Genomic DNA, 14,326 nt, shown 5'->3' on the forward strand with positions numbered 1-14,326 from the left:
CCCTGCAAAACACACAACGCGCACCTAAAACTTAATTAAAATAAACAAATAATTATACAAATAACATATTTAATTATCATTAAAATAATTACATCTTATTAAATGTCAATTAATAAGTACTTATAACTAATTTACCTTCCACCCTATCCCCCTCTCAAAACACATTACCCACACCTTAAACTTAATAGGAAAAAAAATAATTATATAACTCACAATTAACTACAAAATATTTGTTACAAATAAAAAAATAATTATAACTAGATTACTTCCCACTCTGTACCCCTATAAACAGCACAGCCCACTACAGTACTAAAAACAAAACACAAATTATAAAATTATATTTCCAAACTTCTAACAATTAAATAATATTTAAAAAACATTAAAAATATTTATACATGCACTTTAAAACATGTACAATAACATACATACTAAAATACATTAAAATAATAATAAGACAATATTATTAACAACTATATTTTAGTAAACTATATAATGTTTGTGATATTTCTATAAACTATATTAATGATTTTGAGATCTTTAACATCAGTATTACTTACCTATAATCGGTATATTTGACAACGATATTCTTGCACACTATGGGGCCGACTCCAATTCCGGCCGGAAAACGAACCAACCGACACGAACCCGGACTGAATACCGACCGACACGGACCAGCGCCGTACGACCTGTGCAGTACGATGCAACGTGAGTGAATTACAACCGACACGTACGGAATACAAGCCGTACGACCGAGCCGGAGGGAAAATAGTGATCCGGCCGGAAAACTGACGCGATTTTCACCGACCGACACGAACCCGGAATGAACCCGACCGACCCGTACCCGCGATGTACGATTAGCGAAGAACGATGCAATGCATGTAAAACCAGACCGACTCTCACGGAGACCAAGCCGCACGACCGACACGCACAGACAACCCGGCACACAAGCAATAGAGACCGCAGCGAACGACGCGTACCAAACAAAGAAGACAGGCAGCGTGAATGAGGCAGAGAAGCCCGCACGAGACAACAGCAGCGTCCGTTTCCATCACATGAATGTCTCCTTCATGCTTACGAAACACAAAGGAAAAAACACAAAAAAGGACCAAACAAGCAATGACTAAGCCAATAAATACCCCCAAAAAATTAATTGGACAAAGACACACCCACAACTCCAACTATATAAAGGACTACAATCACTACCATCATCCCTTGCAAACAGGAGACACAGCCAGCAGCAAACACCTTTACACAGCAACCACAGACACACTCACAACTCACCCATCACACAACTCACACACCATCAGCACCTCAAACAAAAGCACACACACATACACACAGCAAAACCAACACCAACCCAACATCACTTGCACCCTCATACACACATCCCCCACTACCACCACCCATCACCATGCCTCCAAAGAAGAATCCAAAGTTCACAGATAGTGAGTTAGAAGTGCTGGTAGACCAGATCATCAGAGTAGAGCCACATTTGTTTGGTACATTGGTTCAAAGGAGCCCCATCTCACAGAAAACCAAGATGTGGGCGAGGATTGTGGACAAGGTGAACGCACAAGCACCAACGTTGCGCACAAAGGACGATATCCGAAACCGGTGGTATGACGTGCGCAGGAGGGTCAAGAAACTCATTGAGAAAGATCACGCCTTGAGTCAGCACACCAGCGGTGGCCCTCCTGCCAAACCAGTCTACTTCAGGACCTGGGAGGAGAAGGTGCAGGACATCCTACCACCAGAGAGCGTCCATGGCCTAACAGACATCCCAGAGCCTGGTGAGTACACAAACAACATGCCCAAGATTGTGTGGCAAGGGGACAGTGAAACCATGCACCGCAAGCAAAGCTACACTAACCAATAGATAATCAACCCAAGATGTGTATGCCAGTCACACAAACACAATACCTGCCATCTCATAGTGACTGGGGACTGTGTCATGACATGCAACAACCTACAAACAAATAGAGCAAGCCAGTGGCACTAAGCCAAATACACCCAGCCAGACAGTTTACCACCACAAACACACCACCTCACAGTGCAGCTGACTGTCAGGAAGGAATAGTGGGGATGCAGGTGAAGTGAGTGTAGACAAGAGCATGATGGGGCCTGTAGTCACAGATAATGCCCCCCCTCCTGATTGGCCCATCAAGACCCCTCTGAAACATGCCCACATCACAGGGAGTGGAAAATGACTGACAAGATGGCTGACACTGGGTCCTGCTGTGGGGAGCACAAGGCCCTGCTAGGGCTTGTGTGCAAATCAGAAGCAGGACACCACTGACTGACATCCTGAAAGACAACTTGCACGCCCTACAATGGAAGCACGTTTCATGATGGGAAGGAGGACTGACAGCCCTGACCATACTACTCAGCATGGTTAGACCCCCCCAACACAAACTCCACACAACTCACCGGGTACAATGCATTGACACACACCTCATTGAAATATCAGCAAAAGATACCCCATACTGGGTGCTGCTGTGTGAAGCACAGGGGCTCACTTGGGACTTGTAGCCAAACAAACACCAGGATTTCACAGTCAGCCATCTTGCCATTGATGTCACACCCCCACACAGGGAAGCAGAGTCAAGAGGGAGGAAGCATGGGCATGCTGGAAAGGGGGGCGTAGCCAAGAGTATGATGGGACTCGCAGTCACAGACAACCTACACCCACCCACATAGCCCTGCAAGATCAACCTGAACCATACTCGCCTCACAGGGAGTGGGAAGGGACTGACAAGATGTCTGACACTGGGCTCTGTTGTGGGGAGCACAAGGCCATGCTGGGACTGGTAGCCAAACAAACACCAGGATTTCACAGTCAGCCATCTTGCCATTGATGTCACACCCCCTCACAGGGAAGCAGAGTCAAGAGGGAGGAAGCATGGGCATGCTGGGAAGGCGGGTGTAGCCAAGAGTATGATGGGACTCGCAGTCACAGACAACCTACACCCACCCACATGGCCCTGCAAGATCAACCTGAACCATACTTGCCTCACAGGGAGTGGGAAGGGACTGACAAGATGTCTGACACTGGGCTCTGTTGTGGGGAGCACAAGGCCATGCTGGGACTGGTAGCCAAACAAACACCAGGATTTCACAGTCAGCCATCTTGCCATTGATGTCACATCCCCACACAGGGAAGCAGAGTCAAGAGGGAGGAAGCATGGGCATGCTGGCAAGGGGGGCGTAGCCAAGAGTATGATGGGACTCACAGTCACAGACAACCTACACCCACCCACATAGCCCTGCAAGATCAACCTGAACCATACTCGCCTCACAGGGAGTGGGAAGGGACTGACAAGATGTCTGACACTGGGCTCTGTTGTGGGGAGCACAAGGCCATGCTGGGACTGGTAGACAAACAAACACCAGGATTTCACAGTCAGCCATCTTGCCATTGATGTCACACCCCCTCACAGGGAAGCAGAGTCAAGAGGGAGGAAGCATGGGCATGCTGGGAAGGCGGGTGTAGCCAAGAGTATGATGGGACTCGCAGTCACAGACAACCTACACCCACCCACATGGCCCTGCAAGATCAACCTGAACCATACTCGCCTCATAGGGAGTGGGAAGGGACTGACAAGATGTCTGACACTGGGCTCTGTTTTGGGGAGCACAAGGCCATGCTGGGACTGGTAGCCAAACAAACACCAGGATTTCACAGTCAGCCATCTTGCCATTGATGTCACACCCCCACACAGGGAAGCAGAGTCAAGAGGGAGGAAGCACGGGCATGCTGGGAAGGGGGGCGTAGCCAAGAGTATGATGGGACTCGCAGTCACAGACAACCTACACCCACCCACATGGCCCTGCAAGATCAACCTGAACCATACTCACCTCACAGGGAGTGGGAAGGGACTGACAAGATGTCTAACACTGGGCTCTGTTGTGGGGAGCACAAGGCCATGCTGGGACTGGTAGTCAAACAAACACCAGGATTTCACAGTCAGCCATCTTGCCATTGATGTCACACCCCCTCACAAGGAAGCAGAGTCAAGAGGGAGGAACCATGGGCATGCTGGGAGGGGGGGTGTAGCCAAGAGTATGATGGGACTTGCAGTCACAGACAACCTACACCCACCCACATGGCCCTGCAAGATCAAACTGAACCATGCTCGCTTCACAGGGAGTGGGAAGGGACTGACAAGTTGTCTGACACTGGGCTCTGTTGTGGGGAGCACAAGGCCATGCTGGTAAATGGCCAACAACAAGATCAAACTCTGTCTGTGACAAGCTGGGAAAAAGCAGTGTACAGGCAAGCATCTGTTTGAAAAGTAGAAAATGTCATGTTTGTGAACCAACGATGCATGTAGAAACATAAATCACACTGTGTGTCTCTTCCAAACACAGGTCATGCTGGGCACCCAGCGGCCAAATGACAAGGATACCCAATCCCAGACTCTGGTGGACACTGAGCTCTCTGGTCTGACTCTCTCACTGTCCTCTTCGGATGACGACGACCAACCTGGCCCCTCCGGTGTGAGCCATCATGCAGCACCAGCAGCAGCAACATCTGCCCCCCCTGTACCCACGCCTCCAGTATCTGGACACCGACAGGGCACCCCTGCCAACACGGACAGACCAAGGACAATCAACACCCACAGCACAGGTTCACAGGACCCCCCGGAAGCTACAGCCAACCCCACCAGCAACACCCCCCAAGGGGTGCCAGTGTCACCTGTGTGTACCGCCGCTGGTCCTGCCCGTTTGGAGAGGGGTGCTGGGAGATGTGGGAGGCACAGGGCACGCCTTGCAGAGGGGTCTGGACTGCATGATGACCCCCAACTGGCACGCATCTTAGATGCGTACCAGGATAGCACCGGAGGATTTGGCCAGGTAGTGGGGATCCTCAAGGACATGCAACATGAGCAGGTCGCCCACCATGCCCGCATAGAGGCCAAGTGGGATGACATCACTGCGGTGCATCGGGACATACTACAATGCCTCCGCCAGATCAACACCAACCTGTCCACATCCCCCTGTGTGCCCACAACATCTGTCGCAACACCATCTGCCAGCGCCACAGGGAGGGAGGAGGACTCTTGCGGAGAGTCCCCTGCACCGCAGAGGCCTGCACATGAGGATCCCCCCCCCCGGAAGAAGAGGGGTCGTCCGAAGAAGGACATGTGAGAGGCAGATGGCCCAGCACATCCCCCAGGGCCTCCAAACCTGTTCTGGACAATGTTCTTTGTGCGCAACCCGTCCACCTTGTCCAATCACACATAACTCGGCCACATTACATGGAGGGTTCATGTTGGGCCAATGTAGCAGACAACGGTGGCCTTTACTCTGGACATTTCATCTACCAGCACTTCCAACTCCAATGTGAACTTTGGATTCCCAAATCACTGTACAGCACCCACCATCCTGTGCACTTCACTCACACATGTTTGTAAATAAACTCACCAGTACACCATACTTGCCTCTGTTGTGATTCCAACTTGTCATGTTCAGGGCGAAGTCGATCTGCTACACAACACAGTGCATGCCAAATACTGCAACAATGTGACCAACGTAAGGTCAGACATGGGGATGTGACACATGTGATGGAGACACACCACTATGGCAACACAAAACATACTCACCATGGCCATGTTACTCATCACACACAATGATGTTGACCTGAAACACATTGGCATGCACAGACACAACACCATGCACAGTCAGTGGTAACAAGTCCACAGGTGAGGTAAGCAGATGTCACTCAGATGTGGGAAGATAGACAACGCACATAACAAAGCGTAGCACAGGTTCATTACACGTCAGCAACACGTTTATTCCACACTAGTTGCACGGTAATTCTACGTAACAGTGGACACACGCTCATAATGTGTTGGAGAATGGAAGTCCAGGGATGTGTGGTGCATCAGTTGATGGGAATTGTCAACTTCCACACTGGTGTTGGCTTCTGGGTGTTGGGGGTCAGTGTTGACCACACAACAGGCAAAGGACCCTGGGAAGGACAGACAAGATACAGTCAAAAGCACAGACGAACAGGAGAGAAATGCAATACACATGCACAAAACATGTTGCAAAACACCTACAAAAACACTAGTTAGCAGTACTACCCTATTGTGGAGTACACACCACCTGAATGGACACATCACAGCACGCATCCAGTCAAGTGGCACACAGACACACTCAGACAGCAACAGAGCTGGCTCAAAACATTCCAGGCTACCTCCATACATTCACATAACAACACTGGAAACTCACATTCAGGTGAAGAAGTTGTTGATGAGCTGGGAGCGGACGTCACCATCATCTTCATCATCACTGGCATCTTGGCCCAGGCCAGGATCCTCCACAGGTGCCGGACGTTGGTCGTCGTCATCGTCACCCTGGATGAGAGGCACCTCCTTCCGCACTACCATGTTGTGTAGCATGCAGCAGACCAGTATTATTTTGCACACCTTTGCAGGCTCATATGGGAGGGCCCCTCCGGTCTTGTCCAGGCAGCGAAAGCGGCTTTTCAGGAGACCGAATGTCCGCTCAATCACCCTCCTGCTCCAACCATGTGCCTCATTGTAGCGCAGCTCGGCTGGTGTCACAGGGTTCCTGAGGGGTGTCAGCAACCACGGCATGTTGGGGTATCCAGAGTCACCTACATACACAAAAATGAACAAGTAGCTGAGTTTTGTAGGAGTGCGGAATACAACACTGGCAAACACACACAATGAGAAACAGTCAGTACACACCGACAAGCCAGGCACGCTGAGCTGGCATCTGTGACATCAGCGTTGCAATGTGACTACTCCTCATAATGTTGGCATCGTGCGCCGAACCAGGGAACCGTGCACACACATGTGTGATCAACATGTCAGCAAGACAGACCACCAGAGCATTGATCGAATGGTAGTGCTTCCTGTTCCGGTATGCCTGCTCATGTGCCTGTGGTGGATCCAATGACGTTTGGCATCCTCCCCAGTGTATAAAAGGCATCCTTAATTTCAGGGAGTTCATCTTGGCTCGGGAACTTGATATACAGGTCGAGGAATGGCAACATCCCCTCCAAGACATCGTGTAGCACCCGACTAAACATCGTTTGCGACATACCACCAGCAGTAGCCACAGTGTACTGGAAGGTACCGGTAGCAAAGAAGTGCAGGGCTGCCATCACCTTCACCTCTAGGGTCAGTGCCGCAGGGTATGTCCGGCCAGGTAGCAGATGTGGCGTCAACTGCTCCGCCAACTCCTCAATCAGTGGCCTGGTGAAGCGGTACCGTCTGATGCTGTCGCGTTCCTGCATGGTTGCAAGGTCTGGGAATGGCCGATGGACAACTGGTGCCCTGCAGTACAGAGATGCACAAAGGAAGATTGTCAGTACATCCACCCATGTGGCCATTACCACGATCACTATCACATGCTAGTTCATGACATTACACAATGTACTGAGGTGTGTGCTGTTGGGCATGGACACATATGTCACCTACAAGACCACCACCTCACATCTCAATTCCACATGTCCACATGAGTGCCATGTAGTGCAATGGGCTAATCATCTGGCTGTGTCACCCAACCTCTGTGCTGCTGCAACGTTAAAAAAAACCACCACAGTGACAAATTAGTACTCATGTCTCCCAGGCATCACAGATCTTTGCCATGCAGAAACCCAGGCTTCCTGTATTGCTACATTAACACAGCAATGGACATGGCGTAGCACGTACACACCACAAGGCAAGCTAAGTCCCACAGGTAGTGGCCACTGTTGTTCCTGCCGGCCCTACATGTATGTCTCTTAGACACACACCCTATCAAGGTTGATGCATATACCACATGGATGTGGAGACTGTCACCCATTGGTAACATGTGATCAGACACATCTGAGACACAACATGCACACAGACTGTGGGTGCACATCAGTATTGGGGCTACAGGTCTCACTGTGACGTACATGCCATCACCCCCAGGGCTCAGGGTGTATGTGACATGTCTTAAACATATCCAACCTGACACTGTGGCCTTCACTCATGCCCATTACTGTCCAATTGCACATCACAGTGATAATGTGCACAACACACAAAGGACTCTGCCCCATGTACAAGATAACAGCCTGGGAGTGGCTGCACAAAGTGCCAAAGTGCCAGACAAAAAAAACAGCTGTGGCCCCCTCAAACACCCAGGGTATGCAGCCTCACATGCCATGGGACACTGTGTGGCCAATGCTATAGTGTGGCAGGTGTGTGCAGGTGTCCATGGCCAGTATATGTGTGTTACATCCGTCTAATAGTCACACTAATGAGGTCCGACGCGGGTGACAATGCGTACGCATTGCACGGTTCATGACCGAGCCGTGCGTACGCCTTGTCATTGAATCCAATGAGGTCCGACGCGAATGCGTACGCATTGCACGGTTCATGACCGAGCCGTGTGTACGCCTTGTCATTGAATACAATGAGGTCCGACGCGGGTGACAATGCGTACGCATTGCACGGTTCTTGACCGAGCCGTGCGTACGCCTTGTCATTGAATCCAATGAGGTCCGACGCGGGTGACTATCATGCATACGTGTCGGAGAGGCATGGTCCAAGACAGGCGTATGCCTTGGCCATTGAATCGTATGGAGACGGGTGCATGTGTATATTCAAAATACGCGTTGTACAGTCAGTTGAACGAGCCGGGCGCACCCATTGGCTCAGGACTGTCATGGAGACGGATGCGGATTCAAAACTTGTAAGAGTTGTGCACTGAAAATTAAGTTGGATGCCTACAACAATGTTGCAATTTTAAGTGTTCCATGAAGGTGAAGATTTGAACGATGCAGAAGGCGTGTACGAGTCGTACTTTTGAATGGATTGGCCAGATTCATAGGATGCAACCGTGTTGGACCTATCACTTGGGACACATGGCACAGAGTCTGCCTCTGCAGCACAGATATAAGGCTGGCTGGCCCCCAGGGAGCTCACTTGCCTGCACTACATGCTACTGGACCACATCCCTGCTACCACTGCTGCTGTCTATGCATCCTCTGGCTCCTGCTATGGCACGTACACTGGAGAGGGCCCCAGCCTTCACTGAGGAGGAGAACCAGGCCCTGCTGGACGGGCTCCTTCCAGAGTACAGAAAGCTCTATGGGACACCAGGGGAGCAGGTGAGTGTGCTGTCCACTGCCTTCCTAATTATGCATGTTGTCTGACTAGCAGTACTAGCAGTGTGTACACCAGTGGCAAGCATTCTCACTGACTATTTTTATCCACCAAAGTGTGTAGGTACATGTAATGAATAGTTTTCCTGCTGCTAAAGTGCATTATTGCAAGCTTAAACTATCTAGGCATTGTTAACATGTCAGACATGCATGTGAGTTTTCATTCCCCATGGTTGCACTACCTGTTTAATTTATTTCCCTTTGTGATGATGACATGTATATCCAATTGTGTGCTGCACAAATCTGGGGCATGTGTGTTAATGTACTTTTCACTTTGTCATCCTCACAGGTTGATGCCCACCAGAAGAGATCTGGCTGACCATCGCCCGGGCTGTTCGTTCTGTGGGGGTCTACAAGCGCCGCATCCGCAACTGCCAGAAGAGGTGGCAGGACCTTCGGGGCTGGACCCGGAGGACAGCTAGAGTCCAGTTGAAGCTGTCACCTCCACGCAGGAGGGGCGGACACCGGACCCTGACTCCACATATGCTCCGGATACTGGCTGTGGTCTTCACGGACCTGGATAGGCAGCTGAAGGCCAGACAGCAGCAGGAAGGGGGTAACTCCATGCCTGATCTGTGTACTATGTCTGACATGCAAATAGCAGTCTTTTGTGCTGGTCAATCTTCCACATTACGTAGGTCTTGTAGTCCCAAAATCAGGTCCCTCATTTGTGTGATGCACCCTCGTCATCTGTTCCTCAGGTGTGGCCCCTACAGTCTGTTGCTTGTGTCACTAGGGCACTGAGTCCCTGCAGTCAGCTATGCTTCAGGTACCAGTCAGCATCAGTTCCCGTGACTCTGTTGTGTGTTTCATGGGTGGGTCAATTGTTTACACAATGCCTGAGATCTGACATGTGAACTGTGTGTGCCCTTGAGATGTGTACCAATTGCTGGTCTGACTCGCAACATGTTTCTGGGGTATTCAAAACAAAACCATGCAGCAGGGGACTCCAATGTTTGTGCATCAGGAGTATGTATATCAAGTATGTCACAATTGCTTAGCCACCTGACTACTGTCCGGGGCAAAACACTGTTTCACTTAGTCCTGCCCAGTCATGCCCCCTCAAGGGCATTCAGAAACACTCTGTAATCCCAATCCTGTGTATGAAATTGCAGGTTGTGTTTAGTGACATGTGCCCTCAGGTGTCTGCCTCGGTGTCATTAGTGTGTGGCTTGTTGCTACGTACAACTGGGGTGTCCATGATTCAGAGGGTCAGCATGACATCTGCAATGTGACTGTGGGAGACAAGACCTGTGTGACATATAGGTGTGTGATCATCTGACAGCGCAACTGTGTCCCTCATGCGGCTGGGTCACATGCATGGCAGACTGTGATGTGTTAATGTACATGGATTTGTGTTTGCTGAGACTCATATGAATGATTTGCATGATGTGGGGTCTTCTGGGTCCTGGATATGTTGTTTGCATGGGATGGGCAAGTGCGCCGGTCATCTTCAGGGTCAGCTTTACCCCTGAGGTAGGATTGTGAGTCAGTGCATATTGTTGTTGTCTGGATGCCCTGCCCCTGTCAATAATACAAAAAAGAGTCTATCAGTCTAAGTGTTGAGCAAGGTCAACAAAGAGATAGATGTAGATGTAAAGCATGAGAGAGAAAAACCTTAGAGTGCTGATTGGTTGTAAAGGATTTCCATCAATAACCAGTGATTGGTAGGTGTCATCATCTGGATATCCGACCTTCCCACCACTATAAACCACTCCAATCTGGAGTATTATGTGTGGTAACGGTGTTAACCAGAGCACTTGCATAAAGCCCGGGGAGGGGGAACGAAAGAAGACAGCCAAGTCACTAGCTTAGGCAAGATGTGCAGGTATATCCCGAAAAATGATATATGAAATATGAACGGTGCAGTGCAGTAAAGTGAAAATGTTAAAGGATTTAAAGGAAGAAGGTAGTTTAATGCAAGATATTCCTACTAATCCTTAGTTAAAATGGTGCAGAAACAGCTTTTAACAAATAGGCTGTATAACAATGTGGTCAACATGTTTCAGCCTGCTTGACCCCATGGTCAAATGGCTTTCGTCAGGACCTTGTAAACTATTAATTGCTACTGCATCAATAAAGTGTGAAAAAGGAATAGTGAATATTTAAAATACAACCTTTTGTGGTGTATAACTTCTTCGTGCACTCAGTCTATATAAGTTTATCTGTGAAAATACGCAAAAACCAAAAAGAACACAATGTAAGGTTTTGACATTAGACATACTCTCTCACGATGAACAAGTAAGTTTTAGGCCAGGTTTATAACCATATCTCTAGTGCTTACCTGGTTAGCACGAGAAGTAAGCCTCACCTCACCCGGAATTGACTCAGGTTTAAAGGAGGCCCCGCCCTATAGAAAATAGAAAATATGGGGGGAATTGAAGAAACTATTAAACCCCAGCGGTGGAGAGTTCTCGATTATTAACAAAAAATAGGACCTAAATGCATAGTCCTTTTACACGCTCTGTTGAAACATCTGTTGTGATTTCCCCCAACTAGCAGATATAGCAACCCAGAGGGCACAGTATCGAATACAGGTATACAAGTCAATACGAAGACGTAAGCGCGCCAATAAAGATGTAGCATACGATATGCGGTTTGCTAGTATACGGTTTGTAATCTGGCATTTAAAAATAGAAGAGATCCGATACCCTACCTCTCCGTCGGTGCCTCGGAGCAGGTCTGAGCCGTTTGGGAGGTAACGGGTAAGCCGGATCTTCGGTATTAAAAATCATTCAGATGCGTGAAGTCTCATCCCCATTCGTCGACCGATGGCCAATCAATGTCATTGTTGTTATTTTGTTGCCCACGGACCCTCTAATCAGTATCCGGTAGCGCTTAAAACTACAAAATGACGTCAGCGCACCCGGAAATTGTAGTTCCGCAGGCCGGGAACAAATAACTTTATCAATTAAGCTCGTGTAAACGGGCAAGTAGCGAAGCCAGTGAGCATGCTAGATAAGAAACGCACAATGTATATATATGCTGATAAATATATATATTATGAGAACTGTAATCAGCGGTGGCGAAAAAAGCCACGGTGTATACATATTACTAGTGTGTAACCTGATGTCATCAGTTGGAGTTCTTGCAACTGAGTAAGGTGGCCCTTGATGACCAGTGTGCACAAAGGTGTTGGACAACATCAAAGCTACAACGGAGCTCAAAAAACTGTATAGCAAAAAGCTAAATAGATTGATTACCCTTTCTCTGTGGAGAGAGAGACAAGTGCAGAAGGCTCATGCACTATAAAGCCCCCATGTATCTCACAATGAGACCCAGGGAATGTCATCATTTAAACCTTTTTGATCACTGTGAATTCTAAAGACCCATCGTTGCTCTTTTAAAAACAAGCAGCGAGATATATCGCTGACATGAGATGGAATAAAAGGTTTTTCTAGAACTGTCCACCAGAAATCATTGGCTTGATGATTTGCCTCTTCAAAATGGCGTGTGAGTCTTGTGTTCGTTTTTTTGCACCGGAAGGTGCTCTTGTGTTCTAGCATGCGTAGTCTGACTTTCCGAGTGGTCATCCCCACGTATCGAAGTTTGCAGGGACATTCGATCAAGTAAATTAAATTTTCACTATTGCAATTAGTGAAGATCCTTTGTTCCCACGGTGTGTTTGTACCTATGTCTAAAGATTTTGAATGACTAGTTTGTGTGCATACTGAGCAGGTTCCACATGGGTGGTGTCCTAGTACTGCGGGTAGGTCCCACAGAGTGCCAACAGGACGTGGTCTCTCTTCTTGGGGTCTTGTATGGACCAATTTGTCTCTGAAGTTACTCCCTCTCTTCAGCGAAAATAGGGGTAACTGTATCTTTTCTTTGCATGAGTTGAGGAGACGCCAGTGTTTCTTCACGCTTTTCTGAATCCCATTGGTTAGGGTACTGAATGTGTGGACAAAAGTTAACCGTTCTAACGGTGGTTTAGCATAGGGAGGTTCAATTAATGCCTCTCTGTTGTTGTTAGAGGCGCGTTTGAAAGCTTTTTTAATCAGAGATTTCGGATATTTCTTCTCAATTAGTTGTTCTGTGAGATTTTCTGTGAGAGTCTCTGCCCATCCCTTCATCCGGGCACCTGTACTGAGTCAGTCGCAAGAGATGTGCTGTGTGTCTAGTGACATACTCCTACATGTTCACTTGCATGTACAACTAATGTGTCGGTGGTGCATGTTGGCACATTGGTGTGTTAGCATCCAACATGCAACGGACATATGTGTGAAAGTCAAGGAGGGATATGTGTGCCATGGTTGATGTTGAGAATGACATTTGTCTTATCCTAAACAGTTTTGGCACTTTGAGCTGTGTTCAACTGATGATGCCAGGGCTTGCCCTGTGATGTGATGTACTCACTGTGGTGTGTGCAGTCGGTGCAGGTGACTGACGTAGTTCTGTTACTTCCTATTCCTATCCAGATACATCCACAGCCACAGGAGGGGACAGCTCCACGGACCAGGAGGAGCCACAGAGCCTTACATGGGCAGAAGGAGAGGAGTCAGGTGGACCGAGTGGCACGGAGGGCGAGTTGAGCCACACAGAGGAGTCGTCAGCACCATCACCCCCAGCTGAAGGCCACAGCAGCTCTGAGGATGACTCCCCTGTGGAGGTGGGTGTCAGCATCCACCAAACACCAGCTAGTGAGGCTGTCTCCGCCACCGCCACCACCACCACCACCACCACCACCCCTCTCCCATCGGCTCCCATCCCAGAGGTCCCTGTGGGCTCCCGTGTTTGTGGGCATGTCTCCTTTGTGCCAGGCACCGTACCCCCTGCCCCTGTGTCCCCTGCTGCCCTGAGTGAGGAGTCTGTGGACTTACTTAGACAGATCCATCTAGGGCAGATGTTGATGCTGAAGGTCCTCCATGCACACACAGGTCTGTTGACACAACTGGTATCATTCATGGAGGGCATTTCCTCGGGCATGTCTGCCCTACAGAGGACCAACCAGTCCATGGCCTCCTCCCTGTTGGCAGCAGTGTCCATCCCCCAACAGTCCCGCACCCCTCCTACCCCTGCACCACCCACGATTCCTTGCACCCTACCTGTCCCACGCACAGAAACCCCCAATCCAAGGGCTAGACGTGCACACAAGCAAGCGCAGGGCACTGATTCCACACACACAGGGGCTGGTTTGCTGACACACATACAGTCATCCACATC

Source organism: Triturus cristatus, chromosome 10 (genome assembly GCF_964204655.1).
Source record: "Triturus cristatus chromosome 10, aTriCri1.1, whole genome shotgun sequence".
In the NCBI taxonomy this organism is placed as follows: domain Eukaryota; kingdom Metazoa; phylum Chordata; class Amphibia; order Caudata; family Salamandridae; genus Triturus; species Triturus cristatus.